We start from the raw sequence: 14,479 nt of genomic DNA, 5'->3' as shown, positions 1-14,479 counted from the left end.
ATATATAACATAAGCCTATTTTTAAAATGGCAAAAAGTGTAAGAATATTGTATGAACTACATTTCATGGTAAGACTGAACAAAAGTCTTGAGATGCTTCAATGGTTGTGTACATTTTTCAGTTCCCAATGCTAGTGAATGGGGAAAAAAATCAAAAGTACAAAGTTAAAACTTTCTGCTCACGCACACTTTCGCTTTTAGTGAGGTTCATCATCTGAGTCAAACTGAGAGCTGCTATCTTTAAAATGGGCATGTGTGATCTAGTCCGTTAAAATGCAGGAACCAGACACTGATATCTTTCACATAATAATGGGTGAGTCAAACAATAAACGTAAAAGAAAATCCAATGTCATTCCCATAAAATGACAGCAGCACAGTGTACATGGTCTGTTTTTAATTGACTATGCCATTCTTAGACACTGTCATCTAGCTCTATTTGAGTTGGTAATTGTTGAAAGAGGCACCAGGATGATCAAGCAGACCTGTGTCTTTATTTTGTGCATTCAGTATGGATCTATAGCGCACCATGTCGGTAAAAGTAGTTCTGTTATTAGAGATGTGAAATTTAGCTTTGGCCACCAGCAGGGCGATGATGAGCTTGTGCTACTTTTGCTAACAACAGAACAAACCGTGATACAGGAACAGTAAATGGCAGGTAAATGACAGAAGCTGTAATGAGGTAAATTCCCATGTGATAAAATAAAGAAAGAACATTTACTTGAGTTTTTGGATGATATGCTGCTATTTGGTAAATCACTAATTTAATTCAAATAAAATTTTAGAAATTACAGTAACGCCAAATGATATGATACAGACAAAACAATGACATCCTAGAAGATAATGAATGTGAATGAAAAGGTGAGGTATTGTCCAGTATGAGCTCTAACAGCACAAATCCAGTAGATACAGTCTTTTTGATCACCGCTTTTTGGGGACATTTTCATACACGGCGTCAGTCTTTGATTTCTGCAAGGAAACACAAAATCGATCAATCAGGAACCTTGCTGATGTAACAGAACTAATTTATAACTGACTTCAGTAGGACTACTTGTAAAATCCTCAGTAGAGTACGATTTTAGTTGATCTCGTACGTTAAGATGATTTTTAATGTGCAACAACATAAGGTAACATAGACTAGCAAGAGGATATGAAGTCAAAAATCTTAAGGTTTCTCGCAACAGCGAAATGGCTTTGAATGATTGTTTTTCACACAAAAGCAACACCAAAGATACTTGCTGCAGCTCGTCTACAAATCAGCCAATGCCTGCTGAAGCTGCTCTTGACCTCAAATGATCATGAACCGCAGAGCAGCTGCAGCTTGTGTCAAAGCACAGGTTACAACTTTGTGTTCTTCTTTCCTTACTGTGCAAATCTAATGGTAGAAATCTGATTTTGTAAAGGAAAGTTTAGAATGACAAACTAATTTTATTTATAAGTAGAACTGTTTAGAAACCATGATTTAAATTAGTAGGCCACAGACACATCAGGAGCTGGCTTTGTAGCGGTTTTACATGTACAGTAGGTTACTAGTTACATAATCAATGATGTGTGTAAATAAATCCCCTCTTGGTGAGACAGCAGCAGGTCAAAAATATAACTGGGCTATCTAGAAACTAAAGATGGCAAACTACACAACACACTGATTATAATGGAAAAACTTAGACCGAGGAACAAAGTACACAGGCTTAGTGTACACAGCACAAAACAAAACAAAAAAACCTTTCTTAAACTATTCTTTTGATGTGCTCTCTGTCTTCAGCTGGTAACGGTTGGCCGATAGTCCACCCACGTTTGCTCACTGACCGTCTGATGCTGCAAACTTCAATCAGATTGATTGCAACACGTTCTTTTGCAACACATAATGTTCTTACCGTTTTTCCTTTTGCTGGTTTACACAATGCTGAATCAGTTCTGTCTTCCTCTTGGGTCTGGGCTGAATTAACAATAAAACAGACATGTTAAAATGACAGTTGTATCAAAATTTGTGTCTTAAAGATAAATATTCACGCAGCTTGTTCTCCAGACCTGTTTTTCTACATTTCCTGCAAATGCAGCAGATCACGACTGAAACAATCAACAGAGATCCAGCAGCAGAAGGAATCAGCACTATGTAAAATAAAGGTAAGCCCTGATCTGTAATAGACAAAATGAAACATAAGTGTCAGTAAATCTGTTTGTCTGATCTACAAGAAACACCGAAACATCAGTTCAATTAAATTAAATTCAAGTTTATTTGTATAGCGCTTTTTACAATACAAATCATTACAAAGGCAACTTTACAGAATATTAAGTTTCTACAATATTTAGTAGTAGCTTATAAGTGGTGAATGTCAGTTTATGTGCATATGACAGGATTTTTCCGAAAAATTAGTACAAGACGTAGTCAACCAGACGATGAACACTATTAACATCAATTAGTATATGATGCAGTCACACTTGTAGCAATATTTGTTAGTTCTCTTTGTTGATTCAGGGTTAACATCATCTGAGATCCTCTGAGGGGTTGGCATCATCTCTTCTCAGCAAAACATAGAAACAAATAGAGACATCATTAGCGTAGCTGCTGTTCCAACAAAGTAAAAGTTATTAGTTTAACCCAAGCTAAAGAATAAGAAAGCACCTTTGATCAGATGCAACTACACTCACAATTTAAGAGATGCATTATTCGAATGCTTAGCCAAAGAGATGTTTTAATCTAGATTTAAACAGAGAGAGTGTGTCTGAACCCCGAACAGGAAGGCTTTTCCAGAGTTTGGGAGCCAAATGTGAGAAAGCTCTACCTCCTTTAGTGGACTTTGCTATCCTAGGTACTACCAAAAGTCCAGCATTTTGTGACCTTAGGGTGCGTGATGGATTGTAACGTGGTATTAGACTAGTTAGGTACACAGGAGCTAAACCATTTAGGGCCTTATAGGTAAGTAATAATAATTTGTAACTGATACAGAACTTGAAGTAGCCAGTGCAGAGACTGTACAATATTTTCTTGACCTGGTAAGGACTCTAGCTGCTGCTGTTGGACTACCTGTAGCTTGTTTATTGAAGATGCAGGACAACCACCTAGAAGTGCATTACAATAGTCCAGTCTAGAGGTCATCATGCATGAACTAGCTTTTCTGCATCAGAAACAGATAACATGTTTCGTAGCTTGCCAGTGTGTCTAAGATGGAAGAATGCAGTTTTTGTAACATGGGAAATATGGTTTTACCATATTTTACAAAAGGGGTAAGGTTAGGGAGAGGTTGGAGGTATGGGTAAGTTTAGGGGTGGGTTAAGGTGTAAAGTATGGGTCAACAGTGTAATTATAAATGTAATTACAGAAATTAAATACAGATGTAATTACATGTCTTTTTTTAATATAAGTACAATGTAAAAACATGTATGTACACAACAAGTACATTGTACTAAATTATTAATTAAAATGTAAGTGCATAGTAGTTAAGGCCACTTAATATAAAGTGGGTCCTTGCTGTCTAATATAACACCCAGATTTTTGACTGTAGAGGAAGTAACAGTACATCCGTCTAGTTGCAGATTGTAATCCACTAGATTCTGTGTACTGTTTTTTGGTCCAATAATTAATATATCTGTCTAAATGTAATAGGAGAAAATTATTGGTCATCCAATCTTTTACAGTTTTAACACACTCTGTTAGCTTAGATAATTGGGAAGTTTCATCTGGTCTCGTTGAGATATATAGCTGAGTATCATCAGCATAACAGTGTAAACGAATCCCGTATTTTCTAATAATATTACCAAGGGTCAACATGTATATTGAAAATAGAAGTGGACATAGGACGGATCCTTGTGGCACTCCATATTTTACTGGTGATAAATGAGATGACACCCCATTTAAATAAAAAAAAATGGTAGCGATCGGACAGGTAGGATCTAAACCATCTTAGAGCCTGCCCTTGAATACCTGTATAGTTTTATAATCTATCTATGAGTATGTCATGATCTATGGTGTCAAACGCAGCACTAAGATCAAGTAAGACTAGAAATGAGATGCAGCCTTGATCTGACGCAAGGAGCAGGTCATTTGTAATTTTAACAAGTGCAGTTTCTGTTCTATGGTGGGGCCTGAAACCTGACTGAAATACTTCATACAGATCATTTTTACATTCTGCTCATTTGAGCAGACACAACTTTTTCAAAATTTTTAGAAATAAATGTTAGCTTTGAAATGGGCCTATAATTTGCCAGTTCACTAGGATCTAGTTTTGGTTTCTTAATAAGAGGCTTAATAACCGCCAGCTTAAATGGTTTTGGGACGTGACCTAAAGATAACTGCAAGATAATAATATTGAGAAGCAGTTCTTCTGCTACAGGTAACAACTCTTTCAGTAATTTAGTGGGTACAGAATCTAATAAACATATTGTTGTTTTAGATACAGTGATAAGTGTATTTAGCTCTTACTGTCCTATGGTTGTAAAGCACTGCAGTTTATCTTTGGGTGCGATGGATGAAACTGCAGTATTAGACGCTGTAGAATCTACATCCGCTATTGTATTTCTAATGTTATCGATTTTATCAGTGAAGAAATTCATAAAGTCATTTATATTAAACTTTGATGGAACGTTATTTGTTAATTTAGCCACTGTGCTAAATAAAAACTTTGGATTTTTTTTGGTTATTGTCATTGAGTTATACATCAATACTGTAAAACTAAGAGATAATCTTAATCACATTAATATCAGCACCAAAATACCTGGATATGGCAGACAGAGTTCACTTATGTTCAGATGTGTGGTCTGGTTTGTGATGGGATTGTTGATCACACAGCTGTAGCTGTTTTTCTCCTGATATTCCACCTCCAGAGGTAGAGAGAGACTGATGCTGAGATCAGACACACTGATGCTGGACAATAAACTGTTTCCTTTGTACCAGGAGAGAGTCACATGACTCACATTCACCACTGAACACAGCAATGAACAATATGATGATGATGATGATGATGATGATGATGATGATGATGAAGAGCTATCTCTGGTAATGTTGGGAGTGGGCAGACGAGCTGAAAAACATGAGTGAAAAAAAAAACGATTCAAAATTTAAAATTCAGTTTTATTTTCAGTCTAATGTGTTTATGGTTTGTGAGTGTTATATTTTAGGCATAATGCTGATTACCACAAAATTAATTTCCATTCATCCCGCAGAAAAGCAAGAGTCTGGGTAACAGTGAGGCACTGCATAGGGGGTGACTAGTAAATGTTAAAATATAAACTGTTTAAAAAGTAGCTACAGTAAACCTGTTGTGTGTGAAGTTGTATATAAGTGTACAACATATTTGCCCCGACTAATTATTTTGTGTTAATCAACAAAGCCACAAATATGAATCAAGTTTAACTTCTAAATATGTTCAGGATGAGACAAATGATCTCCACCTACCATAGACAGAAACACTGAATGTTTTTGATGTCAGTTTTGCTCCATTTATCTCAAGTTGATATTCTCCAGCATGTTCAGTTCTGATGTCTCTGATGGTCAGGGATCCAGTTTGATTATCCAGCTTCAGTCTGTCTCTGAATCTCCCATCATGAACATCAAATGTTGAAAATATTTTTTTCTCATTGCTGATTTTAACTATGAGAGACTTTTCAGCTCCAAATGTCCACAGTATATCATCGTCATATTGTATTTCAGTTTCACCAGTCTGTAAAGTGACAGAATCTCCCTCCATCACTGACACTGTCTGGATTTTATTTTTTTCAGCACCAAACACACCTGATGAATATACAATAATATATTAAGACTTCTGTTGGTTTACTGAAATCAGCTGTAGTGGGAAATTATACATTATTTGCTTTTTGAATAATACATTTGTATTTTGTTGTTGGTCAATTATTTTTCATATATAAATCAGGTTAAACCCTGACATGCAACATTTCTTTGATGTTTTCAGGCCTGTAAATCACAATGCAAAGTAGATATTAATTATTACTTTGATTTGAAAGCAATCTTTGATCTACCAGTAGCTTGTAATGCTCTTCTAAATTATTAAGCTATAAAAAAATGCTTTCATAACTTACCAGTCAGACTCCACCAGCACAAAGAGAGTAAAATACACATGTGAAACATTTTCTTCATTTGTTCAGTGAAAAGTCTGAACGAAGAAGTCTATCTGCTGATAACAGTCCGACTGGTGTGAATCCTCCCACGACAGAGTTTGAACCTCCTATTTCTCAAGATCTGAACGTATGTTATTTAGTTACATAAAACATTATTCTGGCTCTTATTAAGACTTTAACCATTTCAATAGTGTTTTATTTTTAATATTCTTTAACATTAATAATGCAGTTGTCTGATGTTATGTAATGTTAATTAAATATGTAAATGCAGAAGAACATTGTGTGAATCTTTTATGATTAAATTGTAGAAATTAACTTTTTTGTTTGAACATTTAAATTATTTATCTATATATCGATCAGTGTATGTATGGAAAAACTAAATGGAAATAAAGTTAAAGCAATCTGCAATCTCTCATTGCCAGTCTTACTGAGGTGTGAAACAAGCAGCTCATCTTCTGAGTCAAACTGAAACCTGCTGTGGTGGGTTTTCTTCAGAAGAGTGGATTGATCTGCAGGGCTGACAAACAGCTTGTATGTTGCCAATCGTTTGAAGTGTGTTTAGCTTGTAGGTGAAGGGCTTCTTCCTGTCCTGCTGTTATGAACCTCACAGCCTGACGTCCTCTCTACATAAAACTGAGTGTATAAACCAGCCCACCCCCCCACCCCCCACCTTTTTTTTTTTTTTACACAGCCTTGGGTTCAATGAAGAATGATGATAATTGCAGCTTAAACACAGAAACTGTAAACTTTCTATCTAAACAACTGGGATAATTGTTTTGGCCAAAATCACACTACACACTAAATCGTACAGCCATTATTTAAATTTGACACAATATTACTGACTAACAATAACAAACTAAAGTGGTCTCTTACTTGTGTTTGTGTCTGTGGTAGCATAACAACATTTAAATATATCCAGATTATAATGTCCATAACCAAAATAATGAAAAGCCAATTTATTGGCTTACTGTACAGTACAAATATTAATGTAAGAAATATAAAACTATACCAATCAGAATTAATTTTTAGAAGAACGATTTACGGATAAAGAATTATATACTTAGAAATCGTTTACAAATATATACTTAGAACCTTTCAAAAAGAAGCCTTTTTTGTTCTTTTTTTTTTGTTTGTTTGTTTGTTTTTTTTTTTTTTTTTTTTTTTTTTTTGTAATGCAGATTAAAAAATCACTGTAGAGACCGGGATTTAGGGAGGCTCCCAGTTTAACAGCAAGGGTTCAGATAAAAAATCGGTAGCTGGCAGCAAAAGTTGTGAAAGGCAGTTACTGGCAGCCGGAAGTTAACTTTTTTAGGGTAACATTATGTGTGTGTGTGTGTGTGTGAGAGAGAGAGAGAGAGAGAGAGAGAGAGGCACAGAGAGATCATGCTGTAAACATCTAAATCTGTATTGTAAAATTTAACACAATTGATCAAACATACTGTCACACCCTAGAACTGTTTTCATTCCCCATGTTCCCTGTGTGATCTAGTTTCTGTCTCCTTTTAATTTTGTCATTGTTCATTAACGTTCGTCTTATAAGTTACATTCTGTTTAGTGTTTCGTTGTCCGGTCTCGTTGATGCATAAGTGTGTTGCTACCTTCTTGTTGTGAATTACCTCGATGTGGATTATTAAAAACTTGCTAATTATCTTCTTCCTTGTGTTTCTCTCCCGCAGCACACCGTGACACAAACAGTTTATTTTATTTTTTTTTTATCTAAAGCTGGCATATGTTTGCATAAGTTGTGGTGTTTTTTAGGTAACAATAAATGTTGTAACCATTTTACATTATTATCATTTTAATCATATCACTTTAGAAATTATATACATTTATACAGATCCACATAGAAAATAAATACAATTTAAATGAAATTTGCATTTGCAGTAACATTATGCAGGTAAGGTACCATAAAAATATCCAAACACCAGCTGAGCTCTTTGCTAGGCCTATACTGTATATCAGTCAAGCTCTATGTTGTTTGGTTGTAATGCAACATAGCATCTTTTTTTGAAGCTCATGTGCACAACCTTACGGACAACTTCCAGAGGTTTCAGTCATGACTGTTGCAGTTGGCACCACTTCTTTTATATGGGAAGGAGATCCTTCAGACACAAAACCAGCAGGTGCAGTTTGTAAAAACTTAACTTGGATCAATGGATTGTTTTTGTGATCATGTATAATATTTAAGATTGATTCAATCTTTCCAATGCAACCATTTCTTAGTTGAACTGTAAAACTGTTGTGTTTGTACTACTTTCCATATTTCCCTGTAGTAAACAGTTGTCAGTTTACAATGGCTCTGTTTAATATCTCTGCTGAGTACTTATCTTTGTCAGATAGATAACAGTCTGGGAGCATTAAGAACTTATCCTTGTGATTTAAGAATTTTTGTCGAGAACATCCCAACAAAACGAGACCTTCCAGCTTCTGTGCCTTAGCAACAAGAGGATAAACACATAGCCAGTCATTTACAAGTTTTTCCACTCTACTTGAGACATCAGCACTAGTCATCGTTTGTTTCAGTATTTGAGGAATTGACTGAATTATGTTGAACTGCCATGCAATTTGAGATGGAACGTAATTTGTTCCATGACACAACCTCTTCAGTTTTTGGTTGTGGCCCTCAAATGAAAATTCAGATGTACACCAAAGAGGTCCAAACATCTTGACAGAGAATGGCAAGTGTGTGAGTTGATGGACATTAAAGAAAATTTGGCACAAGCCATATGTCATTGGTATCTCCTGCACAAACTTTGTTATCTTGGATGTTGCGGCTGCCAAGTTACTTTCTGTGATTGTGTCTTTAAGAATGCAAAAAAATAACAGTGACTAGAAGTAGCCAATGTTTCAAAACATGTTGTTGGAAGAATCTTGTACAGAACAGGTCCACTGTAGAACAAAAGCCAGCTTCGGCATTCTGCAGCCTTTCACCTTTGTGCTACTTTCACAGTCCGTGGTACTCTTGGTATATCAGATGGAGGTTTGGTGGTAAGCAGCCTTTGATCCACAAGCTTATGTGATGTACCAATGTACCAAGGGCTGTCATGGTACTTGCTACACTGTAAAACCCGACAAGTTAACTTAACTCAAACCGTTTGAGTAAACCGATTGCCTTGACTGTAACACCCGACAAGTAAACTTAACTCAAACGGTTTGAGTAAAAAGATATCCTTAAGTTATGTTAACTCAAACCATTTGAGGAAACCGATTGCCTTAAACCATTTAAGTTGAAAAAACTAACAGTTATGAGTACTCTGAACTTAATTCAGTTGAGTTCACTGAAAGAAGATATACATTGCAATTAAGTAATTAAGTGATTAACTGAGTGATAATTGTGAATTAGTGATGAACAGCTGCTGTTAACAAACAGAATCACTGAAGAAAAGAGAAACACAAGAACTACTACAACTGACTTCAGACACAGACTTAGATGAAATCAACTGAAATAAAATACATGAAATCTCTCAAGATCTGATTAAACAACCCCACAAACAGCATCACCAGCTCCACTTATTAATAACCAGACTGACTTTATTTCTGTCAGACGTCTACAGAAGATCTTATTGAGAATGAACTAAGGTTTAGATGTTGATTTATTGTTTCATTTGAAGTAACCATGTTAGAGATCAGTGTTTGCTTTAGTTGGGCTCTTGACCCTTGATTTCTGTATTAGTCTTTTCTCTGGCTGTTATAACCATGTGTTTCTAAAACACATTTGTTGTAATTCAAAAGCCCAGAAGAAATATCATCAGGTGTTAACCTGTACCTAGGTGTAGGTTGTTATACTTTATATAGGTGACATAAACACTGATCACAACAATGGTGACTTCAAATGAATCAAATATCAACATTTAAACCTCTGTTAATTCTCAATAAGAGCTTATCTATATGTCTGAAAGAAATAAAGTTAATCTAATGAGTAAAGCTGTTTGTGGAGATGTTTGATCCTTCTCTGCTGAGATCTTCAGAGATTTAATGTCTTTGATTTGCAGTTGATTTTACCACATGCTTAATCGTCAGTTATTTCACCACTTCTGAACTAGTTTTTAACCTTGTAAGCAGGTTCTGTGAATGTCTAAATCAGACGTACAGAAGACGTCAAAAAAAGTTGTCATAAAAACTTTCATTCTGGCTCCTCAGTGGATGTCTTTTCAACGTCAGCAAAGACATAAAAAAGACGTCCACTGGACGTAACTTTGCCCAGTGGGGTGTTAGAGGAGTATGCACCAAAACATTTTGGCGTTCCCCACCCTCACTTCTAAATAAATAATTGCGCCGGACATCATAATGTATGGGCTTTTAAATAATAAATGTTTATTTTAAAGTATATCAGACAGCCACTGTAAGCCTACCATAATTATATGGTATATATGTACACACACACACACATACATATATATATATATATATATATATATATATATATATATGTATGTATGTGTGTGTGTGTGTGTGTGTGTGTGTGTGTGTGTGTGTGTGTGTGCGTGTGTGTGTGTGTGTGTGTGTGTATTAAAATTTTCACAGTTCGGTTTGTTTAACAGTTCAAGAGTCACATTTCGGTACATTTCGTTATGTGATATATTTATGGAGAAACTATAATTAAAAAAAATATATAACTACGAGCAACAGCAACAATAAATACAATAGAGTAAAGAGGTCTAGTATTAGTTTTTAGGTACAGAAATTTAATAAAGTAATCAAATGTAAAACAACATTGCATATTTGACAATAAATTAAAGATTGTTCTTTATTAAAGTTGCAAAAGGTTTTTTTTATATTTTTTTTATATATATATATTTTTGGGATATTCTTTTTATTAAACATTTTAATTATTACAAACAAAAACATATTAAAACAAAAACACAGCACAGGAAATAATTAAAATATTCATGAACATGTGGACAATTTACATACAGCATTTCATCTTATGACTGTACCTAAATTTTATCCAGTTTTTGTTTATGACCTTTTAATCTTTATACACTTAAAAATATTCTCCCATTTTTTAAACAGGAGCGATTTACCTTTGCGACAATACCTCAATCTTTCTAGTGTTACAACTTCAGATATCATAGATTTCCACATCTGAGTAGAGGGGGCATAACTACCAACCCATTTGACCATTATAGGCTTTCGAGCCAACATTAGGAGAAACTGAACAATCTGTTACAAAAGTTTTTTAATCAGGAGCAGTGAGTGATTTCTTTGTTATTGCTGTTCGATTAATATAAAGACTGTCACTTTAAGAGAATGCAGTGATACAGTGGCCTACGTTCAGCTGGCTATGTCTGCTATAGGATACTTACCAAGACGAGCATTTTGACATCATTTTTGTCTGAATTTGTATATTTAAATAAAATACTTCAGAGAGAGCTTATATTTGCGAGCGTTCTGAGGCGCGGGTTTGCGCACTTCGGATAAACGCATTCACAAATCTTCTCACTACGCGCGCGAGCTTGCGTCCTCTGCCTCTTAAATGTTTAAACTGACAAAGCTTAAATTAGTTTAGTTTAAACACAGATATCAACGTGTGCTGTTTATAGGTCTCATCTGTGCGCGCGTGCCATCAGCACCCGGGTGATGACGGAATAAATGACAGCTCAGATTCCAGTTTTACATATTCTCCTAGCATAGACGTCACATTTTAAATCCTACCTGTTGCCTTTCACCAATCACTTATTTAGCTGCTGTCGCATCCCTTGACATGCCATCTCCTTTTCCCTCTTTCTTTTTCTATTTTTAGCCCCCGAGAGCTTTTTTGTTTTATCCATCTTTTTCGAGTTTCAATGACAACGCACTAACGTTACTGCTCGCGAGGTTCTATGTCTAAATTCTATGATGGAATATTATGAGGGCACTGGCGCCTGTTAGTCCTCTAAAATTTATATATTTCCGTATATATATATATATATATATATATATATATATATATATATATATATATTCAATTCAATTCAATTCAAGTTTATTTGTATAGCGCTTTTTACAAAATAAATCGTTACAAAGCAACTTTACAGAAAATTATGTTTCTACAATATTTAGTAGTAGCTAGTAGTTTGTGCACATTTGACAGGATTTTAGAAAAAATAATAATAATAATACAAGACGTAGTCAGCTAGACGATGAACTATCAATATTATTAAGTCATTATATGATTCAGTCACACATTTAGCAATAATTGTTAGTTCTGTTTGTTGATTCAAGGTTAGCATCATCTGGGGTCCTCTGAGGGTCAGCATCATCTCTTCTCAGGTGTTCTGGATCCAGACTGGAGCTTGTTTAAATCCTAGTTACCACAGGATGTAAATCCCGTGGCGAAACATAGAAACAAAATACAGACATCATTAGCATAGCTGCTGATCCAACAAAGTAAAATTAGTTTAACCCAAGCTAATGAATAAAAATGCAACTTTGAACAGATGCAACTACACTCACAATTAAAAAGAAACATTATTTGAATGCTTGGCGAAAGAGATGTGTTTTTAATCTAGATTTAAACAGAGAGAGTGTGTCTGAACCCCGAACATTATCAGGAAGGCTATTCCAGAGTTTGGGAGCCAAATGTGAGAAAGCTCTACCTCCTTTAGTGGACTTTGCTATCCTAGGAACGACCAAAAGTCCAGCGTTTTGTGACCTTAGGGTGCGTGATGGATTGTAACGTGGTAGAAGGCTAGTTAGGTACGCTGGAGCTAAACCATTTAGGGCCTTATAGGTAAGTAATGATAATTTGTAACTGATACGGAACTTAATAGGTAGCCAGTGCAGAGACTGTAAAATTGGGGTAATATGATCATATTTTCTTGACCTCATAAGGACTCTAGCTGCTGCATTTTGGACGACCTGTAGCTTGTTTATTGAAGAAGCAGGACAACCACCTAGAAGTGCATTACAATAGTCCAGTCTAGAGGTCATGAATGCATGAACTAGCTTTTCTGCATCAGAAACAGATAACATGTTTCGTAGCTTGGCAATGTTTCTAAGATGGAAGAATGCAGTTTTTGTAACATTGGAAATATGATTTTCAAAAGACAAATTGCTGTCTAATATAACACCCAGATTTCTGACTGTAGAGGAAGTAACAGTACATCCGTCTAGTTGCAGATTGTAATCTACAAGATTCTGTGTAGTGTTTTTTGGTCCAATAATTAATATCTCTGTCTTATCCGAATTTAATTGGAGAAAATTGTGTGTCATCCAATCTTTTACATTTTTAACACACTCTGTTAGCTTAGATAATTGGGAAGTTTCATCTGGTCTCGTTGAGATATATAGCTGAGTATCATCAGCATAACAGTGGAAGCTAATTCCGTATTTTCTAATAATATTACCAAGGGGCAACATGTATATTGAAAATAGAAGGGGACCTAGGACAGATCCTTGTGGCACTCCATATTTTACTGATGATAAATGAGATGACTCCCCATTTAAGTAAACAAAATGGTAGCGATCGGACAGGTAGGATCTAAACCATCTTAGAGCCTGCCCTTGAATACCTGTATAGTTTTGTAATCGATCTATGAGTATGTCATGATCTATGGTGTCGAACGCAGCACTAAGATCAAGTAAGACTAGAAATGAGATGCAGCCTTGGTCTGACGCAAGGAGCAGGTCATTTGTAATTTTAACAAGTGCAGTTTCTGTGCTATGGTGGGGCCTAAAACCTGACTGAAATTCTTCATACATATCATTTTTATGCAGGAAGGTGCTCAATTGAGCAGACACAACTTTCTCTAAAATTTTAGACATAAATGGAAGATTTGAAATAGGCCTATAATTTGCCAGTACACTAGGATCTAGTTTTGGTTTCTTAATAAGAGGCTTGATAACCGCCAGCTTGAATGGTTTTGGGACGTGTCCTAAAGTTAACGACGAGTTTATGATATTGAGAAGCGTTTCTTCTGCTACAGGTAACAGCTCTTTCAGTAATTTAGTGGGTACAGGATCTAATAAACATGTTGTTGGTTTAGATACAGTGATAAGTTTATTTAGCTCTTCCTGTCCTATGGTTGTAAAGCACTGCAGTTTATCTTTGGGTGCGATGGATGAAACTGAAGTGTTAGACGCTGTAGAATCTACATTTGCTATTGTATTTCTAATGTTATCTATTTTATCAGTGAAGAAATTCATAAAGTCATTACTATTTAACGTTGGTGGAATATTTGAATCAGGTGGCATCTGGTAATTTGTTAACTTAGCCACTGTGCTAAATAAAAACCTAGGATTGTTTTGGTTATTTTCAATGAGTTTGTGTATATGCTCTGCCCTAGCAGTTTTTAGAGCCTGTCTATAGCTGGACATACTGTTTTTCCATGCAATTCTAAAAACTTCTAAGTTAGTTTTTCTCCATTTGCGTTCAAGACTACGAGTTAATTTCTTGAGAGAGTGAGTATTACTGTTATACCATGGTACAG

At 35.3% G+C, this 14,479-nt stretch overlaps 2 protein-coding genes and 1 long non-coding RNA gene across 3 annotated transcripts in view; 2 read left to right on the top strand and 1 right to left on the bottom strand.

Annotated features, from left to right (window-relative positions):
• The window catches only part of LOC127987083 (uncharacterized), a 187,872-nt gene that overhangs the window by 137,632 nt on the left and 35,761 nt on the right, over positions 1 to 14,479 (top strand). The gene's annotated exons all lie outside the window — the stretch shown is intronic.
• LOC127987076 (uncharacterized) overlaps positions 1 to 14,479 on the top strand; it is a 92,059-nt gene that overhangs the window by 51,216 nt on the left and 26,364 nt on the right. The window lies entirely within an intron of this gene.
• On the bottom strand, positions 463 to 3,196 carry LOC127987150 (uncharacterized). Its single transcript, XR_008161064.1, has 3 exons — positions 2,025 to 3,196; positions 1,871 to 1,932; positions 463 to 965 (listed from the first exon to the last, which is right to left on the bottom strand). It is a non-coding gene; the product is annotated as an uncharacterized LOC127987150 (long non-coding RNA).

The sequence above is a fragment of the Carassius gibelio genome, chromosome B22 (assembly GCF_023724105.1).
Source record: "Carassius gibelio isolate Cgi1373 ecotype wild population from Czech Republic chromosome B22, carGib1.2-hapl.c, whole genome shotgun sequence".
Taxonomy (NCBI): Eukaryota; Metazoa; Chordata; class Actinopteri; order Cypriniformes; family Cyprinidae; genus Carassius; species Carassius gibelio.
The sequence above is the reverse complement of the archived record's forward strand: the minus strand, read 5'-3'. Positions and strand labels throughout refer to the sequence as shown.